Source organism: Leptonychotes weddellii, unplaced genomic scaffold (assembly GCF_054177405.1).
Source record: "Leptonychotes weddellii isolate Sample4059 unplaced genomic scaffold, ASM5417740v2 HiC_scaffold_9125, whole genome shotgun sequence".
NCBI lineage: Eukaryota > Metazoa > Chordata > Mammalia > Carnivora > Phocidae > Leptonychotes > Leptonychotes weddellii.
Genome location: NW_028062808.1, coordinates 1 through 8,290, shown reverse-complemented (window position 1 = coordinate 8,290; position 8,290 = coordinate 1). Strand labels below are relative to the sequence as shown.

At 39.7% G+C, this 8,290-nt stretch overlaps 1 pseudogene; it reads left to right on the top strand.

Annotated features, from left to right (window-relative positions):
• The first annotated feature begins 7,688 nt into the window (after positions 1-7,688).
• Positions 7,689-8,284, top strand: LOC102748912 (heterogeneous nuclear ribonucleoprotein A1-like; annotated as a pseudogene).
• The last annotated feature ends 6 nt before the right edge of the window (positions 8,285-8,290 follow it).

Below are 8,290 nucleotides of genomic sequence, written 5' to 3'. Positions count from 1 at the left end.
AGAGAGAGAGAGAGAGCACAAGAGGGAGGAGCGGGAGAGGGAGAAGCAGACTCCCTGCTGAGCAGGGAGCCTGATGCGGGACTCGATCCAGGGACTCCAGGATCATGACCTGAGCCGAAGGCAGTCGCTTAACCAACTGAGCCACCCAGGCGCCCTCAATTTTAGGTTTTCTTAACTCATCTTCACATATACACAGATAATTTGTGAACATTTGTTAAATCCATCCAAATTTGCACATAGACAATAAGGAGGTTCTACCAGGCTTTTGCTGGTTGCAGGTGGAGGAGAGTGGCTATAACTCTTCCTTTAAAAGAACCCAGTTAATAAGTATCCAAGTTTAAAAACAGATTATCCGGAGAATTATTCCAAGACTCACTGAAAGATTTTTCCATTTCTTTCAGTAGCAAATTCCCTAAGGGCTTTGCTATCAGTGATTCAACCAGGATTTGTTGATTCCCTACTATACACCCACTGTTCTAATGAGCAAGAGGGGTCCCGATGAGAAAATCCCAATATCTGCCCTCCAGAAGCTCAAGTTTGATGGTTGAGACAAGTCCATAAGCAATAATAATGTTACAACATTTTGTACTCTTACCTTGTCCCAAAATGAATTTAGGTCACTGAGTTACAATAACTGTGGGATTAAATTCAACATTAAAAGCATGAAGCACAGAAGAGGAAATGACAAATATAATTCAATTTATAATCAAATGTAAAAGAGCTTTGGGGCACCTGGGTGGTTCAGTCCATTAAGTGTCTGCCTTCAGCTCAGGTCCTGATCTCAGGATCCTGGGATGGAGCCCCATGTTGGGCTCTCTGCTCAGCAGGGAGTCTGCTTTTCCCTTTCCCTCTCCTTCTGTGCTCTCTCTCTCTTTCAAATCAATAAATAAAATCTTTAAAAAATATATAGAAGAGCTTTGATGATGAATGAAAGAGGAGCATTCTTACTATGTTGTACATCTGAAACTAAAGTAACATTGTGTCAAATATACTTCAATAAAAACAAAAAAATTAAAAATAATAAAGTACAAAAAAGAAAATAAAAGAGTGGGATGCCCATAAAGAATTCATAGATTAGAATCTGGCAGAATAGCAAATCACAACTTTGAATATACTTATATAACTAAATTCTGTGAGTTAATATCTATCAATAATTGGCAGATAAGTAGGTTATACTATTTTGCCATTTCTATCTTCATTCTAAAGAATTGTTGATTTCATAAATGGCCACGTAAATTTGCCTACTTAAAATAGCACAATGAAACACTCTTTTGGGGCCAGAAAAAATGATACATTTGCTTGTGTCTTCTTCTCTGTTTCCTCATCTAATTGTTGGGGATTTGAATCCTTTGGGAAATATTAGACTTCTAAATGAATAGCAAAATAAAGCATTAGACCTGAAAAGACCTGAAAAGATTTGTTGAAATCATTATAATTTGAAAACATTAGCTCCGTAATTCAATCTGTACGTAAAACCAGGGGGAAAAGTTACGCTTCATGTTCCATTTATAGCTTCTAGAAAGTAGTTACAAGCTGTCTGGTACATAAGAACTTGTAGTGGACATGAGCTTTTTGTCTGACTAGAATCAGAATCTTCAGGGAAGCACCCCTGCTGTCCTTGGCTCCTAATAGCTCTAGGAGTGAGCATGTAACTTAGGTCTGGCCACAATAGTGGATGAGAAATGGCAATGTGATCCAAGTCAGGACAATCGAGGTCACTGGCAAAACTTTGGCTAGAGCTATAAGGAAAGAGGTGCTAGCTATATAATGTATGTCTAGTGGTGTTAGTGGCCATCTTCACCTCTACACTGAAGACCCTACTTAGAATTAAGCAAATCCAGAGGAAAGCAGAGTCAAGAGATAGAATGATGCAGATTCCTGATGACATCAGTTATACTTCTATATAGAGCATGCTTGAAGCTAGATTCTCCTCTTGACTTTAAGTCAGTCAATAAATTGCTCTCTTTCTCTCTCTCATTCTCTCTCACTCTCCCCCTGTAGATGTAGATGTATGTATATATCTATACGAGTTCTAGGGGCTACAACTAAATGAGTCTTGATTAACACAGTGCTCAACAAATGCGAGTTTGTGTCCCCTCTTCCTTTCCTTTTAATTTTATATATCACTTGAAAGACTGCCAAAATGGGTGCATTAGACTACAGAATATATAACTCTAGACTATTGGACTGTATAACAAACTATTTTCTGTGAAGGGGGACAGAACGTTTTTTAAAAGGAATAAATATTGTTGCATGTGAGACTTTTTTACATTACTAATTTTATGTCTGATTTGTCACTTACAGAAAGAAAAAAATTACCGTGCATCTCTAGTTTCTCTCTGAATAAAAGATAAAGTATCATGAGTTTAAAAAAAAAAAACCTCATTGTAGTATAAGAACACAGACACGCACTTTCATGTTTCACAAGCCTAATTCTAGAAATTCAGAGAAAACTCCAGAAGGCATAGACTATATTGTGTTATGTCAGTATTTAATGAAAGCTCTATTCTTTGCTGAAAGACCTAAATCCAGATGTAGCTATTCTTCAACCCCTGTGTGGCTTGTAAATATGCCACATCCCACCCTATACATCAGGAAGGCAGAAAAAAAATCTTAATGATGTTTCCTTGCTGAATTTCATAGTGCATTAGCTAGACCATATACAAAATAAGAGAAGCTGGAGGGAAAAAACAGGAAATGGTTCTGGCTGTCACAGAATATTCTAAGAAAAAATAAAATAAAATCATGTGTGTTTCTATTGATGGTTCTTGGGGTAAAAGACAGTGGGGGAGGGGCGCCTGGGTGGCTCGGTTGGGCGACTGCCCTCGGCTCGGGTCATGGTCCTGGAGTCCCAGGATCGAGTCCCGCATCGGGCTCCCTGCTCGGCGGGGGGTCTGCTTCTCCCTCTGCCCCTCCCCCCTCTCATGCTCTCTCTATCTCATTCTCTCTCTCAAATAAATAAATAAAATCTTTAAAAAAAAAAAAAGAATGCTGAGTCACTACATCAAAAACTAATGATGTAGGGGCGCCTGGGTGGCTCAGATGGTTAAGCGTCTGCCTTCGGCTCAGGTCATGATCCCAGGGTCCTGGGATCGAGTCCCGCATCGGGCTCCCTGCTCAGCGGGGAGTCTGCTTCTCCCTCTGACCCTCCCCCCTCTCATGCTCTCTCTCTCAAATAAATAAATAAATAAAATATTAAAAAAAAAAAAGACAGTGGGGGAAAATTAGGGAGCAGGCTAAGTTGTTGAGAAATAACATCTTCATGTTGTCAACACTTTATTGGAAGAGAAATCAAAGGGAACTTGTTTCCTTTCTGGCCCAGCTAGAATCTGAACAGTTTTATTTAGTAGAAGGCAAATGACTCTCTTCTTCAAACCCCGCTCCTTTCTGTGATGTTCCCCTTGAAACAGAATTGGGTCCTTTTCCAAGAATATGCAACATATATTTGTATATACTCAAATCATTTCATTTGGTCTCATACCGACTGCTAGTTCAGTCACCATTTCTTATATACCCACCTACACAAAAGGAAAAGATGCTTTTGCAGTCCTAGTGCTTGGCATAAGCAATCTAAGCGTTAAAGGATGGAATCAGTATTCCTACAAGGAGCAAGATATGCTTCCAAACAGTGTTCTACAAGTAAACAGATATATGATCAATACCACCTCCTTTTTCAGCTGATTTTTGACCTCTCTTCAGGGCACTGGCTCAGTATGTTTTCTCCTTTTTTTGTTTAATTGCTACATTAACCACCAGCAGCAGAAAGGACCATGTGCAACCAATCTGCTGCCCAAGTGAAGGCTGTGTTCAATATTTCAGTGTTTCCAAAAATGATGTGCCACTTGTTTGGCTCTGCCTATAATCTTGTTCTCAGTTTCTATCTGCCCTGGGCCTCTTCCTCCTGCCACATATCCATATGAGCCTAACTGCACCACATGCAGCACCAGATGCTAGAAATGCCATGATACCAAAGCATGTGACACCAGGATGATCTGCTCTTTCCCTTATAATTAAATGAGAAAACTGGAGCCCCGTGAGGTTGGCTACCTTGTGAAGAAAAGCAGGTGTTAAGGTTAAAGACAGCACACAGCAATACCCAAGGTAACCAGCACTCTGAGGCCTCTGTCCAAAACCATGTCACATGCTTGCCTCACGCTTTAACACACCTGTCATTTCCTATTGTGAGCCGCCCAGGCACTGGGTTGGCGACATGCCAGGATTAAACCCGCCGAAACCCGCCGGCAACTCTTCACTGCATGTCCATCAGCATGTGCTCTGAAAATCCCTCAGACCCTCAGACTTGCCAGCAGCAGCCAATGTTTCCTTTGATAACTGCTATCTCCCAGCAAACCGCACTCAGAACAGATAGCCCATTGGAGGGCACTTGCTCTTATCTCCGCTCTCCTGTACCGCTAACAAGCTTCTCTCTAATAACCATATAATGATCACACATTGAAAGAAGGCTTAAGAAAAAAGAAAGCAAGTAGTGCAAACAAGGTTTGCAGTATAAATTATAAACATGAGGACACTGTGGATAAATTCCTGGTGATGCTGGGTACAAAGTGTAACAGTTTGGCTTCAGAAGATTAAGTACGGCAAGAAATCATGAATTTTATAACTTTACCCCAAATTCAGTCTGTGCTTAGGCCTCTAGCCTTGATGCTATTGATTTATCTTTAATATTAGCATCTAACACTTTCCAAAATTATCTTTCTCCTAGAATCGATGTAAATACCAAATAATTATCGCTTAATGCTGCATTATTCTTCAAGCCATTTCAGTGTTAATGGCTCAGCGTTAGATACTGAAAAACAATCAGTAGAAATTGTGCAGCTACTAATAATTTTCCCAGATGTATATATTCCTTATAAAGGAAGGTTTCAAATTTTGGAGTGTGAATTCACATTTTCAGGCAATTCATGAAGCATTTACTATCTCAAGTAATAATGTAATGGCATCACAATTAGCCAGATCCATCTCCTCTCACAAATGTATATCTGACTTATCTGAAAATTTCCTATCATCAGCTATGGATTCTGTGGGGGTTTCAGCTTCCTACCCTCTAATAAATAATCTCAAAGGAAGAAATTAAAAGAAAGAATGAATCAGAACTGTCCTGTACTCCTTGGTGATGTACAGCATTTTCACTTCAGTCCTGTGCCTTGCCTTATCCTCAGCTCTTAGCACTTACCTTGGTGACCATCTGGCACATGGACCTCACAGCCTGTATTTCTCCTTGATTTCAGTGCCCTCCATCCCAAAGCCAGCCACAAAAGTTCCCGATCAACCTCATCATAAAGCTCTAGTCCTACTAAACTATAAGTCACATGAGAGCAGAAGCTAACGCTCACTTACTTTTGCAGCTCCCACAGCATCTGGCAAAATGACTAGCACACACTACACCACTGAGGCTTGAGATTCTTTCTGATGTGAGTGCAATATATCTGAAATCCTTACCTCAGCACTCTCTCTCTCTCTCTTCCCTAATCACAATCCTGCCATCTGTCTTCCTCCCCATCTCCAATCACATCTGCACCTCATTCTTAGGAAAACATTTAATAACCGAGTCTTTTGCACTTCTTCCAGTCCATCATGATCTTTCCACTGGCAGCATAATCCCTACTCAGTCCTGGACTGCTGCTGAGGCACATCCCTGCCAGCCCCATCACCACCATCAAAAGCCTCACCCTGTGACCTACTGGCAAGCTTAACTCCAAATTAGTTTCCCACATAAGCATGCCCTTCCGATCTATTTCTAGGCTGATTAGGATGTCTAGAGAAAAGTGAAGAAATGGCCCAGTACAGGCACATATTGGGAACCACAAAAAGACTTATTGGCTACGTCTCATCAATTCTTAACTTACTCCTAGTGATTAACCAGTACTTTCCTCTCCTTAAGCCCTCAACTATTCACACTTTAAGCATGTCAGATTTGCTAACATTCTATTCCAAAAGTCTGATATCACAGGCTAGTTATATAAAATGGAAGTACATCAATGAAATACATTCCATGCAGTTAAAATGGGGAAGAATATTTGAATTTCTCAATAATTTTTAATGTGATAGCCCAATGAACTCTATTTCTGTTGGTGGGGGTGGGTTTCAATCATGTGGCCAACACTTTGGTATGTGACTTTATTCCCAACAAATAATTCATTTGGGAAGTTCAGCAAATGTGTTACCTTTACTGAAAAAAAGAAAAAAGTGCTGACATATACTGTCATCTATCAAAGCATGAGACCACCATTCAAACTTTGAAACAAAACCCAATGCTGCAAAGCTTGACTTACTGCTCACCTCGGCAAGGGAGAGCAACGCTGGTTAGACATTCAGTGTCACTGAATTAAGCAAACTGCTGATATTAGGGGGTTTTAAGAAAAAGAGGGTGGAGAACAGGGGACTGTGTTGGTTACAGAGGCAATAACAGTGTCAAAGGTGACTTACGTTGGATAAAGACACATGCTTATGTTGATTACAGAAACAGGAATTGGTCGTCGTCAGCTTTGGATGCACCATCATTGGAGTGAATCCACGGCTGATTGGCTGACTTTAAAAGCATGAGGCCATTACTGATTGGTTGGCTTTCACAGGTGAGTTCACATAAGCAAATTGTCATTGGTCAATTAGGTTTAAAACCAGTTCTGGTGTCTACCGGTTATCATGTCAGATTTCTCCTGGAGTGTGAAGAGTTTTTACAATTCCCATACTTAAAAAATGTAGTAGCTATAGTAAATTTTGGTATTGGCAGTATTTTTTAATTCTATCTAACATAATATGCCATTCCCTTAACTAAAACAGAAGACTTAAGTTGGCATAGAGGCTTCATCTGATTTGCCAAAGTCTGTCAATCAGTTGGTAGTGACAGCCTAGAGCAGCATATCGAGAGGACTGTGAAATTCCATCCAGGCCCAGCAGGTTAGAGTACCATCATTTATGAGCCATGTTTGTTACAGAGAAAAGAAATGCATGGCAGCATCATGCCATGTCTTTTCTGATTCTGCCCTAGCTCCAAAAGCCACATTTGACTAGGCTGGACTCCATGAATAGTTATGGCAGAGATCAATTTTAACACGAATAAATTCAATTGGCTGATTCTAAGCAATTGGCATTTAAAAATGACAATGACCAGGGTAGAATAAAGGGTAGGTGTGCTAAAGCAATGAGGACAGTATCAAAATTCAGTAAAATTTTGTAAATTTAAACAGAACGAAAGAACATTTGTATCCGAAGACGTAAGAAAGAACAAATATTTATATCCAAAAGGAAGAAAATTTAATTGGAATACATGTCATTTTTTTTACTTTTTCTCTGAAAAAAAATTCTAAATTTAATTATGAAATTTAGTGACAATGAATAAAATGTTTCCTAAGATTAATTCTTTATGGTTTTTAATTTCAAATTCAAAATAAAATATTTTATTTTTAAATTTTTTGATATAAGATATCTCTGTCTTAGTCTAACAAAGAGGTCTTAGTCCAATAAATAATATCATTCCCCAAAAATATTATTGCATACAGGAGTATTCACTTTTCTCTCAGGACTTGACATGTGCATTTTCCACTATTTTGAAAGCAAGTCTCAAGATCTCAGCCTATAATAACTTCTGAATTGAGTGAAACACAAATTTGAATTGGACACTTGGTTAAAGTATAAGAATATGTCATGTAGCTTTCTGCCCATGGACTCCACCGAGTAAGCATCGTTAAAGTCTCCCCTCCCACCACTGTCATGTCTAAGTCAGAGTCTTCCAAAGAGGCTGAACAGCTGCGGAAGCTCTTCATCGGAAGTTTGAGCTTTGAAACAACCGATGAGAGTCTGAGGAGCCATTTTGAGCAATGGGGAACACTTACAGACTGTGTGGTAATGAGACATCCAAACACCAAGCGCTCCAGAGGCTTTGGGTTTGTCATATATGCCACTGTGGAGGAGGTGGATGCAGCCATGAATGCAAGGCCACACAAGGTGGATGGAAGAGTTGTGGAACCAAAGAGGGCTGTCTCAAGAGAAGATTCTCAAAGACCTGGTGCCCACTTAACTGTGAAAAAGACTTTTGTTGGTGGCATTAAAGAAGATAATGAAGAACATCATCTAAGATTATTTTGAACAGTATGGGAAAACTGAAGTGATCGAGATCATGACTGACCGAGGCAGTGGCAAAAAGAGAGGTTTTGCTTTTGTAACATTTGATGACCATGACTCTGTAGACAAGATTGTCATTCAAAAATACCATACTGTGAATGGCCACAACTGTGAAGTAAGGAAAGCCCTATCTAAGCAAGAGATGGCTAGT